We start from the raw sequence: 24,758 nt of genomic DNA, 5'->3' as shown, positions 1-24,758 counted from the left end.
GGATCAGTGAACCCGATCATCGTATTAAAATAGCTCAGTTATGTGCAGTTTCTACTGTAAACAACTCTTTAACAAAGGTTATGTTATAATATTAAGTCTTAAGATAATTTATATTGTGTAGCCACATACTGTTTAACTGTTGGCCCCCCCACAGTTTCATAAGGTGTCACATACCTGGGGACAGTTTCTGGAGAAAGACTCTTCTTCCCTAAGTGTATTGTGTGGTGATGAGATTAACTCATTTACTTTCTTCAGATCTTTTCTCTATGAGGGACTTTTCTCTTGTTGAGATAGAGCTAAATAAGTCCTATAAATCTGGGAGGGCTTTAGCGTGGGTGACCAGTGAGCCTTTATGTTGCTGGTAGCCTTGGAAACAAACACCTGCTGGTTCTGTAAGCCCCAAGGCTGGGGCTTACGGGCTGTCAGAATCTGGGACCATATAGCAGAGGCAAAATTACAATATGGTTACCTCTGTGTTTCCCTTAGGATTCATTGCTGGATAGCTTCAGGGGCTGGGTGTGGGGCTGGAAGAGCTTTTGGCCCTGGCCAGTACAGCCCTTTTTATGTTTTTGGTACTTGATGTGTCTGAGTTTTCCTGCCTGCCTTATCCTGCAACATGGGCTTTGATGGAGGGTCCTCCACTGCACCTTGGGATCCACCTGGAAGGGTTGGGAGGTAAAGCCACCCTGCACCTTCTGTGGTTGTTTTCTGCCTGTTTCTGTAAGAGTAGATGCAGCTGTGTTCAGTCTCTTATGCTATTTGCTGACCTTCTATCGGCAAGTGAAAAACAGAAGAACATTCCCTGTAAGGTGCTTGGGTAGGGAAGGAATAGAAAGTAGCTATATTAAGGAACTTCTTTGGCCAGCTGTGCTTTGCAGTGCCTCTCAGTACAAGGCATTTGTCGTCTTTCTCCTGTCTAAACCAAGACAGAAATTTAATTTGATTGTCCTCTAGCCATGCAATACCCCTGGGAATGAATCCTATAAAACAGCCTGCATCAGGCCTGTACAAATTGTAGACCTGCTTAGTCTGAATGAGCTTTAACTTCATTATGTTAATACAAAATAATTAGTAGAAAACCAAAATGCAATTTTGTCTAAAGAATGGCAGTTCTGGGGCTTTACCTCACCTATAGCCTTTCAAGGCTTTTAGTGTCCTGACAAGCAATCTGTCAGAGCAGGAATGTTGAATGCATTTATTTTTTACTTCAGTTCTTTTCTTACAGGAGCTCAAATGACTCCACTGAAACTCTGACATTTATCACAGACAAAATTAGGTCAGAAGAGAGCACAGAGGTACTGAACTGAAAAGAGATAAATTCATCCTTAGAAGAACAAAACAAAACAAAAAAGTCTCAAGCTGCAAACTCGGGTTTAATTTATCTTCTCCATGTAAGGTAAGACTTTTCCTAAGGGATTTTTCAGCCAAGACAATGGTATCTTTGATATAAATGTTCTATCAGGTACTATAGGGAGAATATTAAATACTTTTTGTTGAGCTTCAAATAACTAAAAAAACAGGTGGTTTTTTTTTCCTAAATGTAAACAAAAGCAGCTTAGGAAAAAATCTGTTCCAGTTTGGGTTTATGGTTAGTGTCCAGTTGTGCATGCTGCTGAACCTGTTATGGTAGCAGCAAGAGTGGCAGGATTTACTTGTCATCGTTATTTTACAGGACCTTAGTACTGGCATTCTGGTTACTACCAGTCTGATGATAAAGATGACATACAAAAATGGACTATATATATGACCGCCTACTGGTGTGACATTTTCTAGTGTGAAAAGTTATAACTTTATGATTAACATTTAAGTTAACAAATAGTAGCATCTTTGCTATAGAACATATTCCTTAACTGCATACACTGTTACAGTTTAGATAAGATTTTGAATTTTTCAATGTACCTAATGGAATATGTACACACAGAAACAGCACCCTCCTAGGAAATAGCTTTGTGAAGAAGATGCCTCTGGTTTTAACCTAAATATTTTTCAGAACACATTGGTGTATTTGCCATTTGCTCTTCATCTCATGCAAATCTCATATTACCCCTTTCTGTAGGGATTCTTCTCTTCTAAAAGCTTTTCTCTTCTCTTCTAAAAGCTTTTGTAAACAATTAATTCTCCTGTTGAATTCACTGCCTAAAGCTGTAACACTATTGCCTCTAACAATAAACTCAGTAAGTCAGGGTAACTGCTCCAGATCTATCAGATATTTTCAATGAAAAAAAAAAAAAAAAAGTATTGAATTTTTTTTTTTACAAACAACCTACAACTTTCTGCAAGAGGGGAATCATCAGGTTCACACTGAATAGCACTACATGTCATATTTAATAGTCCCAGCGAACCAAAGTCTTCTGCAGCAGAGAGGATATGGGGAAGAATACTGGAAAGGGCAGGCAGAGTGCAGGAGATGCTTTCTGACAGTTTTTCTAGTGGTAATAATGTGCTATATCACGTCCTGTATACTGGTCCTATTATTTATCTTTATGACGTGACTGAATTCTTTGAGGCTACTCGCATGTGCAATTTTAAGCACCAGTGTGTTTGCAGGCTCAGTGCTTCAGTCTGCACAAGCTGTGTGATCTATACATAGTCCTCTAAGAAAGAATGAGCGGGTACCTTGGTGCAAGCTTCTGCAAACAGAAAGATAAGGCAGAAGCTGTTCAGCTGTTTCCTGATCAGGGGAAACAACTTGACAGAGCTCTGGCCACCAGGCTGCAACTCTGACAGTGAACAGCTGAGGTGACCAGTGACCCCTAAAATATTTAAATACAGCATGAAGCAAGTCAGCAAAACACATGTGGTTCCAGATGTTCTGTGGTTTGTGTTAAGTCAAGATTATGAAGAGTCTACATAGTCCAAGTGTAAAATATCTGAATAGAAGCACCTCCAAAATTTGACACCTGCACCCTAATACTTCATCTCATAGTTGAGGTTAAGTTTAGCAGCATTTAGAAGAAAACCTCATCCTATTTTGAATGCAAAACACATACTAGTGAAAAAAGAACAAACCTAGCTCAATGAAGATCTTGTTTTCCCTCATCTTTTAACAAAACTTTGTATGGGAGCGTACTGCAGCTATGCAAATTGTATTTGACAAAACCAGTAGGTGTTTTTTTAAGAGTATCTCTTCTCACCAAGTAATTTCTAATAATAGCTTAAGTTTTGATACTTCTGGTATTGCAAATTATTTTTGTAAATATTTTTTAAGAAATTGTCAAATACTCATGTAAAAGCATTGACTATATTTGCAGCTGTATCTTGGAGTGTCAGACATTGACATTTTTAGCTAATGTATTTTATGACTTATTATTCTAACTTACCACATCCCATAGTAAAATCAGATTCTGAAAGGTAAAGACAAACTTTTTATAAGGTTGGTAAATCAAAATTATTCTGTTAAGATCCTATTGTTATTGTTAGAACGTATAATTAACCAGCTTCTAAAGAATTACTACATCTACATATGGGAAGAATAAATCACTGAGGCAGAAAGAACAAGACCTTCTTAATGTCCTTGTAAATAACGTGGAAAATCTGAAGATTTGCCTGGGAGCCGATGTAAAATAAAAATCTAGTTTAGTGTGCTGACCTGATTCTGTTCTTGGTAACCTTGCTATAAGGTTTTAAATCAGATGGAGCATATTTGAGAACCTAATAGAAAGCCGTGTAGATAATGAAGTGTTTTAAATGAAAAGCAGGAAAATATTAGAAATTCTGAGTCTAAGGTGGTTGTTCTGTTGTTGTTTGGCTTTTTTCTTTCAAAGATGGCAAATGATTTTAGAGCATAAGTATATAGACACCAAAGTGTGTTTGTTTTCACACGCTGCCACTTAAATTTAAAAAAGGAAAACCAGCATCTGTAGATTCGCATACATATGTATGTGTGTATACACACACGTTACATTTCCTTGAGATGAAAGATAATTAGTGTTTTCTTAAGAATAACAAATTACATTTTAACACAAGCTTTAAGAGCTTAATTATGTTTTTCAGCTATTACTACCCAAAATAGCTGCAGCTATTACTTTCTTCAGATTTAATGAAAAGAAATATATGGAAACACCTTTTCTGCATCTTCAGTATCAACTACATTGGGTACCACAGTTTAAAAACAAGACTGGGAGAATTAAGCTATGCGTCTTGCTAAGCAGTAGCACATTTGCAAAGAAGACGATAATGGGAATTACCGTATCTCAGACTAACTACTTTCTCTGATACCAGGTGAACACAGTGCTCGAGCATTTCTCTTAAATGTTCCCAAAGCTTCAGTTGCTCAAGGGCTACAAGGGGCAATCATTTGAGACCAGGACAAATCAAATGTGTCTTTTGAAGTGCCAAATTGTATTTTTTTTTTGAGCAGTATTCTCAAAATGGAAGATAAAGTTCAGAGTCTTTTGCAAGAGAGCTTCAGTGCAATCCGCACTTGGGAGGAAAGTCACTGTGGTTGAAGTGTGAGTGATAAGGGCTTTTGCGTTACTAAATCAAAGTGCAGGACTTCAAAGTTCGGTGTTTGCCTTGCAACAATTGCCAGCTTCTGATGTCTAGACTCTGAAGCAAAGTTGATCTTTGCTCTCAAAATTGCTAATTTTGTCTCAGAAGTTGAAATTGTCGAGGAGAAACCAGACCTCCCTAAAGCTGAATTCTCGTTTTCATTTGAACAGACTGCTTCTAGGGAGGAATTGTCAGGATGCCCGCACAGTTCTTCATTTGTCCCCTGTCTGCCTTGTATGAAATGGAACTGACTGGGAATTTTCTAGTTAAAGATATCTGATCTGATTCTGATTCATAAGAAATCTTCCTGGCCACCCATTGTGTAGGTGGAAGAGAAGAGAAAAAGATTCTCGCTGTTGACTAACTACTAGCAAGTAACACTGTTATGAAAACTCCTGTCGGGAAGCTGCCGTTCAGAATGAGACTGCTGTCTCTCCTGCTTGACGCCAGCTGTCCAGGCAGGATCTCCTCACGCTGTTTATACAAAGGGGAATAGCTCCAGCAGAGCTGGAGGTGCTGTTCTCCAAAATAGCTGGTGATCAAGTTACAGCTTTGAGGTATTGGAGACGAAGGTTCAAACACCCTTTCTGAATCACTGAGAAGAATTCACTTTTGGAAAAACTTGAACGCAAAGATTTCTCTTCCATGTAAAACCCACTTCAGGCAAATCAGGCCTGTGGGTCTGTATCATGGATGGCTAGGAGATGTGCTCTGAGAGCTGCAGTATTCTGAAGTGAATCTGTCTGGGTCCGTAATTGTGAATAAATGGCAAACTCTGAAAGCCCTTGGTTTCTGTCTTGATGTGACTTTTGTTGTTTAAATCTTGATCTTCCACAGGTTTTCTCTTTGTAGGGCAGTCTGCAATAATACCATTGGAGTATTGATGGGGTCAAACAGACATATGACCATATGCCTCTCTCTTACCTTCTGCCACTTGCGGAATACTTGCTAAATGTCATGTGTTGCATTGCTCAGATCACCTGCAAGGAGTGAATTAGGGCTGTGTAGCAAGTTAGGCTGTCTGTGAGATCCCAGCTTTGCTGTGGAAGGTATGTAGATAATGAAGGAACTGGAAAAGGAGGGAAGTGCAAAAGGCAGCAATGGGTTATAGACAAGGTAAATGATACCCCATGTACAGTGTATTGAAAATTCACTGTTCTACAAAATGAATGCAGTCCCCACTAAATGAGCTACAGAGTGGTCAGCTGAGGAAAGGATGACTGCCCAACAGTAGATTTCTGTCAATGGATTCTTATTTCCGTGGTTTTCATTCTCTTCGTGAATGGCAGCCACTATCCTATTCTAGATCAATCTGTCTGGAGACATCCACGTAAGTTCAGCCTTGTTCTCTTTGTCTTTCATTATTGCCTCCTCCTTGCTTTATTCCCTCACTGTCCGCTCCAGGCCTCTCATCAAACTGCTGCCACCTGCTCCTTACCTCCTTGTTTGCCATGCCCATGCTGCTGGCTTTGAAACAGTGGGGGAATCAGATTAAATAACATTTGCCCATGCTGTGCCCAGGTGAGTATTCAGGCATGCTTCAGGAGGGGAGCCAGTGATTGGAACAAAATTAAATGAAATAATTACATTTTAAGACACAGGAAATTTGTAGAGCAATCAGGCTTGCTTGCTTTCTGAAGTAGGCTCATTTGGAAAAGTTACGTCTAAATACTGTTAGGTGCCAAAATATACAACTAGATGAAAGCATGTTCCTTACATCCAGATGAGCATGTCTTCCAAAGCATATTGGGGAAAAAAATGGTACAGTAAATACAATTCTCTGACATATGAGAACAAAGGAAGCAGTGTTAACTGCATGTATAGTGTTTGTGATGCTGGGACTAGTTACAGTTCTGGTATTATTGGCATAGCCCTGTGGGGCTGTAACACAACCTCACATAGCCTGGGGCTACATCTCTGAGAGTTGCCAGTAGAAGATCCTTAAGGAAGAATGTGTAATGTATCAGCATACAGGGATATTTCCCAAGAATATTTTCCTAACCTCCAGCAATTTGTAGTCCAGGAACTTTATGAACCAAGGGTAATGACTTTGTAGTGAAAAACCGAACAGCTAGCCATTTGGTATTTCTAATGACGGAGTGAACGCTCATTTAGCAAATGTTGTATGAGCACATAAAGGCTCTGTGTTCAGTCTGTATATGTAAGTGAGATGGGGAATTAATTTCCCCATTTCCTGCCTTATGGATGTTTTACTCAAGAACATTTATATTATTTTTAAGTTAAGATCTAAAAATAAGGGGTGAGTCCCATGGTAAGGAGTGATTTGATAGGGAAAATCAAATAATGGTATTTAAAATAACATTAAGCAATGTTCTGGATGTTGTGAAGAGCGTTTCTTATTCCCATTGCAACTCTAGTCTTTAAAAGTAAGCAAGTTCTTTTAAATGTTGTGGCCTCATTATTCGTTTTATAGGTAAATTATTTTAGCATTACTAGCACATTTAATCCATCATGTATGTCTATAATACGAAAGTGAGGATGGCCAATTATTTCTCTTTTATATAATTTCATTGTAGGCACTGATATACATCTCTGGAGAATATTTTCAGGTAGTGTGAATAGCTATTCCATGTAAAATTTCCTCATGTTCTGCCTCAGTCTTCTGGCAAATATATTTCTAATTTTACTATTCAAACTTCTATGTAAAAATATTTTACATAGAACTATTTTGTTGATGTTGTTATTGCAAAGACACAGTAAAAAGCAATAAGCAAAGATTAAGTTTGTTGATTTTGGAGAGAAGGTTTTAGAAAATCCGTGTAATTTAATTCCTAATGCAAATCTTTCTGTATATTACAGTACATGAGCACTTCTAAGATCCAATTTTAGACCCTGGTCCTGCAAATTCAGCCATATAAGATCATGACATAAGAAGATTCTGAGAATCTGGTGCCTCCAGCTCTGAACAAACCCTGGAAATGTGGCCTTGGAAAGTCTGTTCAGGAAATGTTTTCTAGAGATGTCTGGAAATCTCTCCAACTTAGTTTATCTAGAATCTGTATCTTATGTAGTAAGAAGGAGATTTGTTCCAGGCCTTACTATAGTGACTATTTTTACATGTCTGTTCAAAAAATAGAAGTAATATTGGAGTTGTACCGGGGAACCACCTTTCCTTCTTGCGTGGGAATGGCACTCCTTCCAGATCCATCATCAGCTCTCATCTCCTGAGTGTACACTAGTGCAGGATGGAAAGTGCTGCTGGTGTGCAGGGTGCTCACCAGGATTGTGAGTAGCAGAGAGGTCTAGAACCCGTTTTTTTCAATGCCTGAGAAAATGGTCTAAGAATTGTACCCTTTCCACAGTATAAAGATGCTGTCAGCTTCCACTTCTGAGTTGCACAGGCAGTTTCAGGTGTCTGTGCAGATTTGTTTCTGAGTCAGCTTTTTGAACTTCTGTTCCTAAATGCTAGTTCCTGAATTTTTCCTACTTCAGGTACCTAAATTGTCAGTAGATTTGGCCTTCAGTCTGCTATGACTTGTATATAGACACAATGACAAAGTCCCTCTCCTCTCAGATTTTGGTGTCATCATGTGGACTAGTGTAGATGTGACCGATTTATTTTTAATTCATGTGATTAATTTCTTTATTGCCAGAGCCTCTTGGGGCTATTATATTTGTGGCTATTCAGTTTCTGTCATGGAAAAAGTTTAGACCAGTACAGGAAAACTATAAAGCTTACAGACTAATAAGGTTATTTGGATGGTCTGAGGCTGTAGCATTCACATTGCCACGGTTATTTGCCCATCACCGATCTTCTCTAACTGGAGTGTAACAACCCTGGCAATTTATCATTAAGCATTGCAACGTCAGTCTCTGGCCTTTTCCCGAACTCCTAAGAATTGTGACTCTTCTGTGAACTCTCAGCTTTTAGTTCCACTGACCCTATTGTCCATTTATAACTGGTGTGCCATTTATCAATCTCAGGCTTGGAAATACGGTTGGGGGAAAAGACTCAAGTGCAATCATTCACACCTATGGTCTCTTTGTATTAGGGCTTTGCAGTCTGTGTAGTGTAACTGATAGGAAGAGATTAGTTACAAAACTGTAATTCCATTGAAGGATTGTGGTAATACTGTACCATAAACTGTATATGATGCTCAAGAGGTTTGACATCACCGAGGTTCTGAGATTAAGTTACATCATCTACTATTAGTCTCTGTCAGTATCTGTTTTAGAAGAGGGGTTTTGTATAACCCTGGTGTAAAATATAGGATATTTTGTAAGTTAGGAAACTTGCTGTTGCATTAATCCTTCAGACTCATGTTAATAATTAAACTATAAGCATGACATAAACCAGATTTGGTACAAAGAGACATAAATATTTATTTTTATATGCTACAGAGAAATTCTCTGTACTGACTACTGACAAGGTCTTGGCATATCAGACTGAATTGGGACTACTTTGGCATCTTAATGGGTTTGTGTTCTGAAATAAAAAAAAGAAAACCAGCATGTAAACCTATCAGAAAGATAGGTTTATTACTGGTGAACCTAGAGTATCATTCGGGGGGGGAGGGGGGGATCAATGTGTATTTAAAAAGCAAAACAAACCTACTCCTTTCTTTCTCTTGTATTTCCTTTTCCCTATATAGGTTTCTGCTATTTACACACACACACTTAGTTTTCTTGTTTCCTTAGGAAACTGTAGCTTTCCCTTCTTTAAGCTGTTCTTCACACTTTATTAAAATCTCATTTTTCTTTCTCTCAATCTCTCCTGCCTTTTCTTGTAAATTTTTCTATCTATTAAGTGAGAAACATTTGAGTACATTGTGCTTTAATGTAATTTTAGCCAAGGAATGCTTATTTTTAGTTATTTGCCCTTATGTAGAAGAAATAAGGAATTGCTTCAAAACTCCATCGAAGTATGAAGTTGTTAATATGGGTGAGAGATCTTTTCACAATTGGTGTGAGGAAGATTACATCAGGGAATTGTTCAGAAAGCTGAATAGCTCCAGCTAAGACTTTGGGAAGAATAAAAATGTTTTATTTGAAAGCAGATATATTTTTGAGGTTTTTGTTCAGTACAATATGAACCACTCTGGAAAACAACGGTTAGAAGAATTATTTCATTTGGCATTCTTTAATCAAATGCTCCAATTCTTACACAAGATTCAACAAACTTATTTGCCATTCATCCTCGTGTCTTTTGGGCTCCTGTGCCCAGGCTTTTCCTGGTTGGACAGTGTCTCCTCCCGTCCCATCCCTCTGCAATCTTAGCATTCCTGTGTGTGTTATGATGTAGGAAGGAAGGCTGCAGAGGTGCCTGAGCCCTTTTCCTAATTTCTGCCTTCACTGTGCTTTTTTAGGATAGAGAAATATTAAGTTCCTATGAAGAACTGAATTTATGACTGATAAGTAATGAGACAAAATATTTTGAGAGTTATGTCAAAATTCACAGTAAACCTGTGCCAAAGCTTCTGACAATTTTCCTTGCATTTTTGAAACCACTCTTCTCTTTACTATGAAACACAGCCCCCTCTCTAGTGTTACTTGTTAGTGAAAACTTTATGAAAATTTACAAACTCATTAGAAGGAAAAAAGCATGTGATAAGGGACTGGCTGTCTTTAAGGACCAATTAGCCAGCAAGTCTTAAGCCACAAGAAGAGACTCAGACAGGAAGAAGTGTAGACATAATGTTTCATTGTGTTTTCTTCAGCTTTGGCTCCCCAGTGTGCAAAGGCACTTTCTTGAAATTCTGATTAGAATTTCTAATATCCAAGTGAGACACAAGATTAGAGAGCTGGGTTTTTTCTTCAACATCTCCTTTTACCTAGCTCTAAATAGTTACACGCTGATATTCAGACTTCGCCTTCTCAGTAAGGTGATTGTCTTGAATCATATACTGAAGTGTGTAACTCCGGTGAGAAAGCTTTCTCCCCACACAAACAGATGAATTTCACGTATTGTTTGTAGATCTAGCCTTAAGTTATGCTTTGCAGTAATTACCATTTAGAATAAAGAAATGTTGTATCCCAATAAAGCCATTGGTTAGGGTGCAATACCACTTATATTTAATTAGTAGATAATCAGTCATTAGTAATTGTAAATGTTGTGTATACTGCAAGCCGTTGCGACCAGCATTGTTGTGTTGAAAGGGTTTCAATTGTTTCTGTATTCAAAGTCAGCACTCAAATGAAGCCCTGTAAATCTTTATTCCCCTCAGAGGGGAAAATGTAAATGACATGAACCAGTCACCATTAGATATTTTAATGCTGGCCTGTTCAAGATGATGTAGCTTAAACTGTGTTTCATAAATCAGGTGTGTTTTAGTTTAGTCTAAAATACTCCATTTGGGTTTAAAACTAGGTTTATAACTGAGGCAGAGACATAAGAAAGGGAAGGCTATTCTTGTTTAAATGTAGACAAACTGGTTAACTGTTTGTTTCTTGCATCATTTACTGGAAGCTTCTCTGGCATTTCCTTGCTCTGTAAAGGGTTGCTCAGCAGTTTTTAGTCTGTATTATTTTAAATTATTATTACACAATGATTGAGACAAGCATTTCTGTGCAAGCTTCAATAGATGTGTTTTGGAGCTTTTGCATTATGTGTAAAATAGGGTTGGTATTACTACTCTCTTCTGCAGAAAAAGACACTGTGGCTTATTATAAAAACAAAAGAAGAAGAAAATGAAAATGCTGCCCTAAAGATTGAATAGGGATCTTCGCTCCTTTTTGTGGATGATCAACTGAGGATTTGATTTAGTTATGTAAAAGGTGGCTCTTCACAAGAGACTTGATTTCATAACTCTGCCCCTGTAACAACAAATTATTCGCTGTCTAAAAAAGTATGTGCATGTATTTTAGAGCTACCTGGATGAAGTGAGTTTTATTTTTTCCTTAGCAATTCAGAAAGCATTGAAAGCAGTCTGAGTATTGTAGGGGTATAACATCATACTCTTAAGATAGCCTCCACGCATGTTCTTCTCTTTGGGGGGAGCATTAGCTTTTTCTTCCTGAGATGGTAAACTCCAGGGGATTTACCTCCAGAATGCGCAGAAGGAAAAATTGGGACAATTAAGCTGCTTGTCTTTTTAGTTAATTTTTTTCTCAGTGGGTTATGAAAAATTAAATTATTAAAATTGGACTATAAATAATGTAATGAACTTGCTCTGCTGAGAGGTTCAATGTTGTCCTTCTCAGTAGGAGGACAATTTATACTGTAAATAAAATGAGTTCATTTTGTTCTCCAGGGACCAAAGGGGCAAGTGGGAAAGGAGGGACTAGCGCAAGCTGCACAGCGGTAAGATCCAACTTTAATTTATCAAATCGAGCCTTGCTTCTGTGGCTCCACACAATTTAAATAAGACTTATCTCAGTGTGTAGATGTGAATTTTATTGAATAAAGTCCCTATCTGGTGATATGGTGGTTTTTTTCATATGGTTTATGTGATCTGTAATAGATGCTCTTACCCCCTTCCCTCAGATTCAAAAAAACCCAAATTGTAGTGGCTGCTGATGCTGGTTTTAATGTGCTTTTTAAACATTGTGTTCTTCAAATGTGAAGTTCAGGAAAAATTCTATATTTTAGTGACAGCAAAAAGCCTACAGCTTAGATTCCTTGATAAAAGTGAAAATGCTTTGTGACATGAATGCAACTTACCCTCTTAACATTCTCTGTACAATGCTCTCTGATCTGTTTGCTTCCCATATACTTTCAACCCCATTGAAAATGCTTTAAGGTCCCACTTCATAACACTTAGGAGTGAAAGTGTGCTCAACCTCCAGAAGATGATCAGAATGGTCTGCAAATTGATGCATCTGAGTGTTCAAAAAGACCTGTTTTCTTCCAGAGCGTGCCTTTAATTTCAGGTTTGGTAGTTTCACTGCTCAGAATTATGTGTATGTATTAAGGATTCATTTTTGGCAGACCTCTACTTCTGAGTATTCAAATTCAGACATGGAAATATGTTTTGAAAGGTAGTATCTTGACTGATATTTCCTTGAGTAAAGCTGTTGTAGGAGAGCAAAAGGAAGAGTGATAACGATGAAGCAAAACCGAATCTGTTGCTTTTATGGGATTTATGTGGGAAGTTGTGAGAAGGAGATACAGCTTTAAGAAAAAAATGAACAGCCTGGTGATGATGCACCTGCTGTTATTATTTATTTTTTTTTCACATAGTTGCAAAACTTGGGGTAAGGTATCACTATGATTCTGACATATGATTTTCCGCTTTTTATGGAAAGCTTAGAAAGTTTGGGTAGTTATCCTTTAGTTGAGTTCTACAATCAGAACTGCATTTCTTTAGAGGCTCCCTGTCCTGACTCCTCCTGAGGAGGAGACAGATGCTGTAAATATTATAGCAGATTTGTAAATAGAACACATCCAGAAAAGGGACTAGTACCTGTGTAATAGCATTCTACAGAAATAACAGGCAAGTCTGTACACTTGAAACTGTAAGCATTGTCAGCTTTAGGTTGCCTGCAGATTTGCTCTTAGGACCGTTTTGTGCTTACCCTGAATGTCCTTACAGCTAATTATAGGCTCTGTCCAGTCATCTGTACTGAAGTTCACACTGATTTATTTCATGATTGGACCTATTGACCTTCAGTGTTTAAACTGGAGCTACGAAAGTGGTCTAAACCAGCCTGCAAAGTCAATGGCTTTGAAAGCCTCACAGCATTTCAGGTTTGCCCGAAATGTGTTACTAGGCTGGAGGTCTGTGTTTGCTCCTGTGTATCCTTGGGCCGAGAAACACTGTGCAAGCTCAGAGGTTGTATTTTTTCCCAGTCTCAACAACATAGTCATTGACATGTAGCTTTTTGTCACCAAGTCACAACTGGCAAATATTGTAACATTTCGTTATCACACATTTTTTCTGAAAGAACATACAGCTGTATTTAGAAAGCCTTTTGTTGTCCTCTAAAATGCAGTTAAATTGATAGAGAACATTTCTGTCAATAGCATATACTCTGTAACCAGTTAGGAATTATTCATCTTTTGTGCTGAGACTGAAACAATTTATCAGTTTCCACTGTCAAAACATTCTGGTTTATTATATGCCTTACATAATTCCCTTTGTATCTAGTAACTGACTGTTAAGAAAAAAATAATATATAGAAAGGACTGGAGGGTTATTTTTATTGTTGTGTTTAAAAGCTCCAGCCAGAATTATGGTTCTGCTGTCTCAGTTTCTAGATGTGTGAAAAGACACAAAACTTGAGCCTCTTATAATCTAATTACACAAGACTTTATTTGAGGGGTGAAAAAAATAGTATTGTTTGTTTTGCAGAGACAATAAAAGAAGTGCAAAAAATATATTAGGGATAAAATTTTCATGACAGCAACACAAGGATTTTAGATATTTAAAAGTTTACAATTTCAGGTGCTGAACAATCAAACTTTAAGTGTCCCCATGGCAGTAGGCTGCCTGTGGACGTCTTTCTGTCTTTCACTCACCAAATGGACACTCAATATTTGGAAGATACAGGCTGAGGATTTTGAGTTCTGGATATTGGGAAATCTGCTTCTGGTTGATTAAACAAAGATAACATAAGAAATCTTTGGCAGGGGTGGGAAGAATCTCATTGACCTTCAGTGTAGAGTTTAAGGGGTCTCTTCTCTGTTTTCACCAGGTTATATGTGTGGTTTAAATCCATAGCATGATCAGTGAATTGTTGGAAAATTTTTGTTCGGCTTGGGAGTCCTACCAGTAAAGGGTCACTCTAGGACGTAACCATCATCTTATTTTAGTAGCTGGTACATAAAGAACTGTGGTTTGGCTTCTAGCTTTGGGTCTCATTGTTTTAACCTGAAAGAAAATTTTCCTATTTAAGTATGACATTGTCCTGGTTTCAGCTGGGATGGAGTTAATTTTCTTCTCAGTAGCTGGTGCAGGGCTGTGTTTTGGATTTGCTGGGAGAACAATGTTGATGTCACACTGATGGATTTGGTTGTTGCTAAGTCATGTTTATACCAAGTCAAGGACTTCTCAGGTTCTCAGGCCCTGCCAGCGAGAGGGCTGGGGGGGCACGGGGAACTGGGAGGGGACACAGCCAGGACAGGTGACCTGAACTGGCCAAGGGGATATTCCATACCATGGGATGTCACGCTGAGTATATAACCTGGGGGAAGAAGAAGGAAGGGGGCGGGGGTTGGGTGGGTGGGTGAGGCATTTGGCATTGCGGCATTTGTCTTCCCAAGTAACCGTTATGCGTGATGGAGCCCTGCTCTCTTGGGGGTGGCTGGACACCTGCCTGCCCGTGGAAGGTAGTAAATTAATTCCTTGTTTTGCTTTGCTTGCATGTGCAACTTCTGCTTTACTTGTTAATCTGTCTTTATCTCAACCCACAAGTTTTCTCACTTTTATTCTTCCGATCCTCTCCTCCATCCCATTGCGGGGGGAGTGAGTGAGTGAGTGACTGCATGAGGCTTGGTTGATGGCCAGGGTTAAACCACAACAGATATATACGATATGCTATTCTTTTTTCTAAGTTGGTTGTCACTTGTATACAAAGTATAAGTACTGCTCTTTCATTAAGCTGATCTGTTTAGAATATTTATCTGTATCTTTCTCAAATGTTATTGTTGCAAAAGAAAAAAAAAAACCCAACAAAACCACCCTAGAACCAAAAAAACCTCATCCTTGGAAATAAAAAGCATGACTTTGAATGAAATGTTTGTTCAACCTCAAAAGTCTTTGTTAGTCTCTTTGCCATTAAATAGGCATTTGGGCACAATAGTGGGAAGAACTTTCATGTCAAAATCGTAACTTGCGGCAGGAATTTTATTTATGTTCTGTATAGACAAAGAGATGCATTACCTCTTAATAATCTTTTCTTTTCCTTGTATGTTCACTATTATGACCTTTGCTTCTGTAGAATCTTTATCTTGCAGACTGTGAGAATCTTTTATTCACAATACCCTTGTGCAAGCAAGTTGGTTTCATCACATTTATAAAGAGACTGATGAAACACAGTCTCCAAACTTTTTGAACTTCTTCTAGTAATGTGTCCCTTGCCCATCACTTCTTTTCCTTCTTATCACTTACTACTTTATTAAACACTTCCATTGCATTTGTAAATTTTCAGAAATGGAATAAAGTTAAAGTTGAAAATAGTTTTGGGGATAAGCAATTTGGAAGATTAGAATAGTTCTAAAAACAATCATTTTCTAAACTATAACACGTTTTTGTCATCATTGCATGTTTTTCTCTCATCTTAAATATCAGTAGGCCAAAGTAAATAAAGACTGACCCTGTTGGTCAAGCACCTTTCAAACTACAAGTTAATTTTAGCTTCTTGTTGGTAGACAACACAAATGTCCGTAGTTTAAAACTTTTGCCTATAAGCAACGATGACTTGCAAGAAAACTCAATATTTACATCTTTGGAAACCCTGTTGCTGTTCTGCGCTGGAGTAACTGTTTCGGTTCAAGAAATAGTTGTTCGTTGGTGATGGTTTGGGATTTTTTAGAGTAGAAGATGCACTCAAGATTCTGCAGGTTTGTTAAATGTCTTAAAATGTCTTGTGTTATAATAAAGAGGTAAAGAGAGTCAAAACTAAAAATGTGGATGGTGTGCTTGCTTTAACTTCTCTATTCCAATTTTTTTCCTATTTACTCTGATAAAATAAGATATTATAGTTCATGCTAGGACTTCTGAATCTAGATATGCAGCTATGTTTTCTCTCTACACCTGCTCTGAAGAATTAAACAGAATTTAGATCAAAAGATCTTACAACGGTTGAAACTCAAAGTCTTCCCTTATTCTGCTAGGTCACTTCTATTTTATGTCACTGAGGTTTTGTGAAAATACATCTACTTTCTAGATGACACCTGAAGAGCTGAGTTCATACATGCTGCAGCAAGTTCAAAGGTCTCTTTAGAAAAGTCTGAGCCTTACCTCTTTTTTGATTCCAGATAATGTGACTGTGAAGTGGCATTGAGTATAAAAATTAATGAAGAATGTGGGAAAAGTTGGTTTATTTTCCAAAATGTAAATACTACAAATACTCGGACTTGAAAGTTAAACTTTTTTTCCTTTCTTATTCTCTTACTGTGCTGCATGCAGTAAAATTTAACTGTCGTAGATTCTTGAGATTCTTTGACTCTCAAAGCCTGAAAAGGCACATGAAGACTTCACCATAAGAGGTGGTCCCTCTTTTTATAAGGATACTGGAATGCCAGTCATGGGGGTGCTTGGATAGACTTCAATTAATAAAGTGTGAAAAGTACCATCATAAACATGTTTGTTATTAAAAGCATATGGATTTAGCACCTGTTTATACTCCATAAGAAATCTTGTGCCTGAGCGTAACTTGTGTGGTTGGCTCACACTGTACATGCCTCCCACATCTCCCGCCTCCCCAGCTGCCAGGTGTGTCCTTAGTGCATCACCACGCAAGTCCTTTGAAAAAGGCACGCTTTGCTCTTAAGTCACCTTGTATGTAGCATAGGGTGAAAAGCCTCTCTTCTCACCTGGATCGGCAGCAGGTTGAGAGAAAAGCGAGACTGAGCCCATGCTTGTGTTCTTGGCTGGAGGCTTTATTGCTTTTGGGGCCAGAGGCAGTGTGTGTACATGTGCACTGCAGGGATGCTGGCTGTGGATCTGTGGATGCGTATGAGCTGCACATCAGGTGTGTGTCACTCAAGCCTGTGGTGCAGTACACAGAGCTGCTCCTGGACATGTTCTCCTCCTCTTGGCAGTAATACCTGTTCATTGTGCCCTCTGGAGTGGCTAGTGGCTCGACAGAGAACCACAGCCACAGTGCCTATGCTACTTCTCTCCCAGGCAAATATTTGGCTTTGTTGTTGTTTCCCAGTGGGTTCCTACAAAAATCGCTCCCTCTGGAGCACAAGGGGGAGGGGCATACAGACCAAGCCATATCGTCAGTGGCATTGAACCTTATTGTGGGTTGCTGAAGGTATAATTTGCTGTAAAAAATAGCTGTTGTGGATGAAACTTACAGATACAGAAAGAATCAAGGGTAACTCACTTTTTTGTTGCCTGTCATTTGGGGGGTTCTTTGTTTTCCCCCCATTGCTAAACAATGTGCTGATTAGAGAAAAAAGGGTCTTTGACCCTCCCTTACTGATGTTTTTATAGTAAACCATCAGAACTGAAATTGTATTATTCTAATGTAATAATCACTTTATTTTTCCTATTTCACATCTTTTCCCGTGCTTTCTTTTCAATTAGATCTGAAAACTTTTAGATTTAGATTACAGATCCTGTAGGGTAGGAGTTTATTAAATACAACACAGAAGGACTGTATATATTCTCCTAAGGCCATTATAAGGTAACCAAATACTATAATCCCTGGTTATGTGATGGAGAAATGGAGTCACAGACTTGTCCAAAACTGTAAAGTATTTGGCATGCTGCAGGGTTGGAACACAGAAGCTTTCTTGGCCCTGTGCCCCAACCACCAATAAATAAGGCTGCTTCTCATTAGAGCTTAAATATAACTTGAGCTTTTGATCTAGTACTGAGGGAGAATCCTGCCCTTGATTTAAAAATGCATTTAGTAAGCTTGTGTTTTTCCACAACTGATTTATGTCAAGCAGATTTATCACATTATGTTATGTAAGAAGGAAGTGGGCACATGAGATGCTCTGTAACTTGTAATGGCAGGAGCGATATTCCCCCACTGCCAGTTCAGCCTCCATAGTGCTAGATTTGCCTTTAGAATATGCAGCGTTTGGTTATGCACTGATATGTGCTCCTCCAAATGTCTGCCATTTAAATATTAGGTTACATCCAGTCATTCTGTTCTCTTAAAATAACGCTGTTTTGAATGCTATTCTTGCCAAATGCCCCTATGCAGAAAGGTTCTTGATCTCGGCTGAAGCTTTGGTGCCTTCAGCTTCACTGCAGCAGGCCAAATTCTAGTTTTTCTGACTATGCACTTTGCTGTACCAAGGCTTTGTGTTGTTGCATAGCCAAGATGGCTTCAGGTGGCTTTGATTAATAGTGTGCGGAACACACACTTCCCTGCGCAGTTTGGGACACTGGTGTCAGCGGCTTAGTTTGTGTTTCAGTCCTACTGAATCTTCCCTTTGCTGTTCCTCACATTCAGCTACCTTTACTTTTGCCTGTGTTCAGGGCAATGATTTAAAGGAGGGTTATCCTGGTTTTGACTGGGACAGAGTTAATTTTCTTCTCAGTAGCCGGAGCAGGGCTGTGTTTTGGGTGTGGTGTGAGAGCAATGCTGATGGCACACGGATGGGGTTGGTTGGTGCTGGGTGATGTTCATACTGAGTCAAGGACTTTGCAGGTTCTCAGGCCCTGCCAGGGACAGGGCTGGGGGGGCACGGGGAACTGGAAGGGGACACAGCCAGGAGAGCTGACCTGAACTGGCCAAGGGGATATTCCATACCATGGGACGTCATGCTGGGTATATAAACTGGGGGAAGGAGGAAGGGGAGGACATTTGGCATTGTGGCATTTGTCTTCCCAAGTAACTGTTACACGTGCTGGATCCCTGCTCTCCTGGGGATGGCTGGACACCTGCCTGCCCATGGGAAGTGGGGAATTAATTCCCTGTTTTGCTTTGCTTGCGTGCGCAGCTTTTGCTTTACCTGTTAAGTTGTTCTTATCTCAACCTCTGAGTTTTACATTCCTTTCCGATTCTCCTGCCCATCCCTCTGGGTGAGGGGGAGTGAGCAAGCCGCTGCGTGGTGCTTGGTTGCTGGCCAGGGTTGAACTGTGAGAAGGCTATTGTCTGGAAAGCCACTGTAAGTGGTCCTGATAAGAGTGTCTTAAGAAACACTTACTAAAATAAAGTTCCTTATTGTTTTATCCAAAAAAAGCTATGTGAATTCAGCAGAGGCAAAGATGGTTCCTAAATGCAAAAACTGTAAACGCTGGGGAGCATATGTCTTTTCATATATGTTTCTGGAGCTACAGTGGTTTGCAGCAGCTGAGATCTCACCTAGTATTTACTGATTTTGCAAGAGAAGCCCAGGCTGGGATGGTGAGCTTCAGCTTTCTACATATCTGGTACAAGCGGAGTAGAGCAATTCTAAATTTGGCTCATCTTTAACAACTGCAGTAGCAAACACCAAAATTGCTCCAAACAGAACAGTTTTATGAGCCTCTCACAAGCTTATTATATAACTTTTATGTACTGAGAAAAGTAATGAGCCTAAGTACAACCATTCCAAAAGGTTTGATGTCACTTTCAATGTGTTAGTAAATGGTACAGTTGCGTTGAAATGCGGAACTACAAATTGCAATCGCAGTTTACAGGCTGTGAGTTTTCTAACCTCTTCCAGGACTTGTCATAGCTGAATTGTACTTGTGTTTTCTGGTACAAACCTTAAAGGGTTAATTGTTCATTTATAAGTACCTGAGATTTGAGCAGAATGTAATTTTCTTGCCTTCTGAATGTCACTGAATTTCCGATTAATCTGCTAAATACTAAGGGCTTTAGGAGCTTATGATATGATGTAAACGTTTGTACCTGTTGCAACTTTAATTCATAGTTCTGTATATTTCCATTACTTTAATGGACATGCAAAAATTAATACAGATAAATGATCAGATTAAAAGTGAGTGCATCTATTAAATCCTGTACGTAGCTGTAGAAGTGACCATATTGGAACATTGTTAAATATTATTTTTTTTTTTAGTTGCTGGTGGTATTGGAACTCTCCACTACTATTCCCTGTAGTGTCTCGTAATTAACGTTGATAAGATGCGGGGAAATACTTGTTACATCCCTGAATGATGTGTTGCTCTGCGTTGAGTGATGTTCCACGATTTTATCCTGCAGATACTTGGGGTTTCCAGTAGAGGTCAGGATGACATTGCCAGATATTTTGTAAACGTGCTGACCTGGACAGGAACCTTCCAACATTTTTTCCTTATTCTCACAGACAAAACGTTTGGATGTTTGTTTTTTTGTTTGTTTGTTTGTTTTTGTTTGTTCGTTTGTTTTAATTTTTAATATGTGGATAAAGCATTGTATAATTATTTTTGTTTCCCTTGGATTTTATCGGCAACTTTGTAAAGTTTGATGACAAACCTGTCGAGTTACTTGCGAAACTATGAAGGTTGGGAATAGAGGAAAAACAGTGGGAAGAAGGTGACCCTGAAGAATTAACGCTGCTATTGAGGTAAAGGTCTGTTACAGTGTGGATGTTAGAACTAGGGGGGCTGGGAAATCGGTTTAGAATTGGTTTAATGCTTTATACTGAGTTGTGTGTATGCAAGTGTATACATACAGACATGCATATACACATACCTACACAGACAGACATAAATATATACATGAGCGTGCATACAGTTTTGTCTAAGACTGTGCTACACATACACAGCAGCAATAGTTAAGCAGCCTTTGCTTTGGTCTCTTATTTCTGCTTTGTCATTGTAGCTCCTGTGTCTCAGCTTAAGTAAAAGAAGAGATCTGGCTGAAAAAGTAACCCTCTGGAAGCAGGGGGGAAAAAGTATTTCATCCACACAAATTACTTGATTATTTTTTCAACATAACTATGCAAATAAACATACCAACAAGGCACAGAGCTACTTGGGGGGTAAGGGCTACTTAAGATGTCTTGGTGACGAAAAAGAGCTAGGGAACACATTACATATTTTTAAAAATGAAATCATCTAGACTCTGGAACATATTTTTTTGACAGGAGTAGATATTTTGTAGCAGATTCTATAATGCAGAATCATAAAGTATGTGTAGCCTTGTGTGCTGGTGCTCCCACCAAACACTGGATATGTTAGTCCACGTACAAAGGCTGATCACAGAATAGCTCACTTCATTTATTTTGCACAGTCCACTGGTGGCTGACATTGGAGTATATGTTTCTATTTTCAGTCTTACTTTGCATTAAGATCTCAAATATACCCGCACATGGGCTCGTGCGCACACACTGCACACAATAAGTTATCTGTGGTATATTACATGCCTTACTGCAATTACAAAACTGTGGCACTCAGGCTCCATGTTCTTACTGGCACACAGATTAGGGGCACATCAGCACTTGATATGTATGCACACACAAAGCTCTTTTGCAGCAATATGTGATGTTCTTCTCTGGATGTGTGTATGTCTCAACTCTTGCAACCGAGCTTTCAGTGGGCATCAACTCCTGGCACACTCGTGCCATCACTCTATTCAGAGACACTTCAGCATCTGTCTCCGAAAACAACTATAGCAGCATGTTGTTTACTGCCCCCTAGACTAGCTATGGAATGGCTTACTCCACTTGCAGTGGGAACTGACTACAAAATGCATATAAAATTCAGACCCCAAAATGCAAATCGGTTACCTAATAGGAGGAGATAATGGTCACCAACTCTGAGTATATAAAACATTGTGGAGGAAGATAAATAACTGAGAGGGTGAGGTGCAATAAGATGAAAATGAAATAAAATCCACTTTTCCTGATGTCTGTTCTAAATTATCTTGACGATAAAGATTTTATCAGACCATGGCATGCTTTCCAAGGGGAAGTGATGGAAGTTCGTATCGCTGGTGACATTAATAGCTAGATGGGTAAAACTACTTTGAATGCTTATAGGGAATGAATCAAAAAGTTCAGTGAGACATATAAGGTAGCTCAGTTGGGTTTTTGGATCTATTTATTGTGACAAAATAAATATCATGCTTTCTCTGTTCTGTGTTAGGAACTATTCTATATCCACATAGATGGTTCATCTTTTTATTGGAAACAAGGATACTGTGAAATCAAGCAGTTCTGGACCGAGGTGGCTGCAAATGAAGTAAAGCAATACTGTCTCACATTATATGTTCTATAATTTATCATCGTAGGCAAGGATAGTTTACAAATGACAAGGTCACCTTGCATTTTAAGAGGTTAGGTTTTCTTGCCAAAAAGAGGGTCTCTTTTCTTGTGGTGATTCTTATCATTTAAGAAATCCACCCAACTAGGCAATGAACTTACTTTCACAGAGATCCTGAGAGAAGTCTGCCGATGTGTTTGTCATGAGATACAATTACTGGGTAAAGAAGGGTGGTATTTCTCTCATTCCGAGGGATATTTAGCCCATTAAGATCAAGCTCCTTCTTCTGAGCAGAGAACTGTCTGGGTGCTTGAAATTCAGGTTTTTCTTCACTAATCAACCATTAAAAAAGTAATTCTGTAGCAGAGCTACATGACAGGCTTTATTTATTTATTCAGAGCATTTTTAAGAGAAGAGGTATTATTGGTAGACAGTGTAGTGGCTCTTGGGTTACTTGGGCTTTGTAGAGTTCTGCCTAAGACATCTTTGGTGGTTTTAATCCAGTCCAATTTTAGTTCTTGTCTGTCCTATCTGGCATTTACGCTCATTGTAGGTTTACAAAGTGCTTTCTGGTTCTGCCAGCTTTTATTGTTGGGCTTAAGCAAGTGTGTTCCTGCAGAGGCCTCCCAGAACTCCCCTGCTTCCCCTGGTAGCTGTTTTCTGTCACCAGCCCAGCTTTAACTCATCTTTCCCATAAATGACAGACATCCAGATGGTCTTGTGCAATGGCACTCATCCTGTCTTGCCCCAGACCCAGCTGGCTCTGAGCAAAGCAACACTGGTGGTTATTAGTACTGTATCAAATTGGATACTGATACTTGAGTCCTTGCGTCTATTTTCCTGACTAGATGCCTTCTGCTATTGGAAGGTCTTGATCTCTTCTAATACTCCAGCTAAAACATTTGCTATTGTAACTGATATCGTATATATCTCTGCAGCACCCGGCAGACCAGTGAGGAGGAAGGATACCCATTTCAGCTTTGCCAACTACTGCTCTTGCTGGCCAAACTCTCTTCTATTCTTGAGTCTTATTACATCTATTATAGATACTTTGTCGAAAATAATGAGAAAGGTGGTTGGTTTTGTTGTTGGTTTTGGTTGTGGGATATTTTTTTGGGTCCTTTTATGCCAGCAGATAGAAAACAGCTCACTCTAGCTCATTGTTTGGAATGTGTAAAAAGGATAAAGTCAAAGCATACATCTTCCTGGTCAAAGTGTAAAGTTAATAGTATTAATGGTGAAGATATTTGAAGAAGTAAAGCAAAAAAATATTTGTAAAAAGACTGCTACTTCATTCTGGCAAAAAATCCCCACTTACTTCTGCAACACTTAAAGTACGTGTTTTAGGTATTCTTTTAGGAATGTACTGTCCTGAGGAAAAGGCTAGTAGTAAATAACTGTAGTTATTGTAGTGATTACCAAGTAGTAAACTAGCACTGTTTGGTTTTCAATTTAGATGCAGAGATCTCATTTATACTTGATTTTTATTGAATATGTATTGCAGGCTTACTTCACTTTTTCTGATTCCTTTGCAGAGAGTTAAGAAACTTTACATTCTTAGCAGTAGTAGTTAGGTGTTTGAAATTTAAATTGAAAATGGCATAGAGCATCAGGGGAACAGGCTCAGCTCCAATCCTGTTCTTTTTTTTTTTTTTTTTTCCCCAGATCTCTTATCTGTAATTTGGAACATGACCTGTTACATTTCAGATCCACAAAGTGCTCACCTTTTTGACCTGTGATATCCAAATAGCATCCACTGAAGTATTTTTAAAGACAGGTTTTTCTGTGTTTCTGAAATAATGCAGTGAATACATGAAACATTAGTCTTTTCTTATGTGCAGCCTGCTTTCAAATTTATTTCATTTAATACATCAAATATTTAATAACTGAGAAGTTATAAGTAAGTGTAATCATTTTGATAACAAGAACATAGTGTTGATGACTATTCTCAGATCATGGTTTAGACAACAAATACAAGCTGTTTGTCCTAAATTTTGAATGTTTATCTGAGTACATTTTTGTGGGAAATCTTAGGAGTAGAAAAAAAAGTGAATTCTGTTGTGCTTAAATCTGTGTTGAGCTCTGTCCTCTTGTGTTTACTGTTGCCCCATTCCGTATACTCCTTACTTATGTTCACCTGCCTTCCAATTAAATCTTCATGCACATCTGCAGAAACTCTACTTGCCTTCATCCCACTGGAAGCATTAGGTGCTTTACACTATATACCTTTCTAGCTTACATTTCTTCTGAACTTCCAAAAGAAGCACAGAGAGATGAAAAACCCAGAAGTAAAAAAAAACAACCCAATGTTAACAAAACTTGGGGCCTCAAATTTTGCTCTGGCTTCTGTTGAATTTTTATTCTTTTCTCATTTCTTTGTATTCACAGCAAGTGTAAATATGTATGACAATTCTCATTATACAATTTGGGACTGACTGACTGTTGTCTGGAATAGTTGATGTTCTTCCCAGAAAACTCTTATTTGGTAAGAGAAGCTCTTCAAAAGTCTCCAAATTGTGGGGCTGATTACTATGGAAAGCAAGTAATCCA

General features: G+C 38.6%; 1 long non-coding RNA gene across 1 annotated transcript in view; it reads left to right on the top strand.

Moving 5' to 3' along the window:
* Positions 1-24,758, top strand: part of LOC308058564 — a 351,504-nt gene continuing 326,746 nt past the window's right edge. Inside the window, exon 1 of the long non-coding RNA XR_013925880.1 lies at positions 1-24,758. This exon is cut by the window's right edge and continues 27,791 nt beyond it. This is a non-coding gene — a long non-coding RNA (uncharacterized lncRNA).

Source organism: Falco punctatus, assembly GCF_963210335.1.
Source record: "Falco punctatus genome assembly, chromosome: 2".
NCBI classification, from domain to species: domain Eukaryota; kingdom Metazoa; phylum Chordata; class Aves; order Falconiformes; family Falconidae; genus Falco; species Falco punctatus.
Note: the sequence above shows the minus strand (reverse complement) of the source record. Positions and strands in the feature narration are given on the sequence as shown.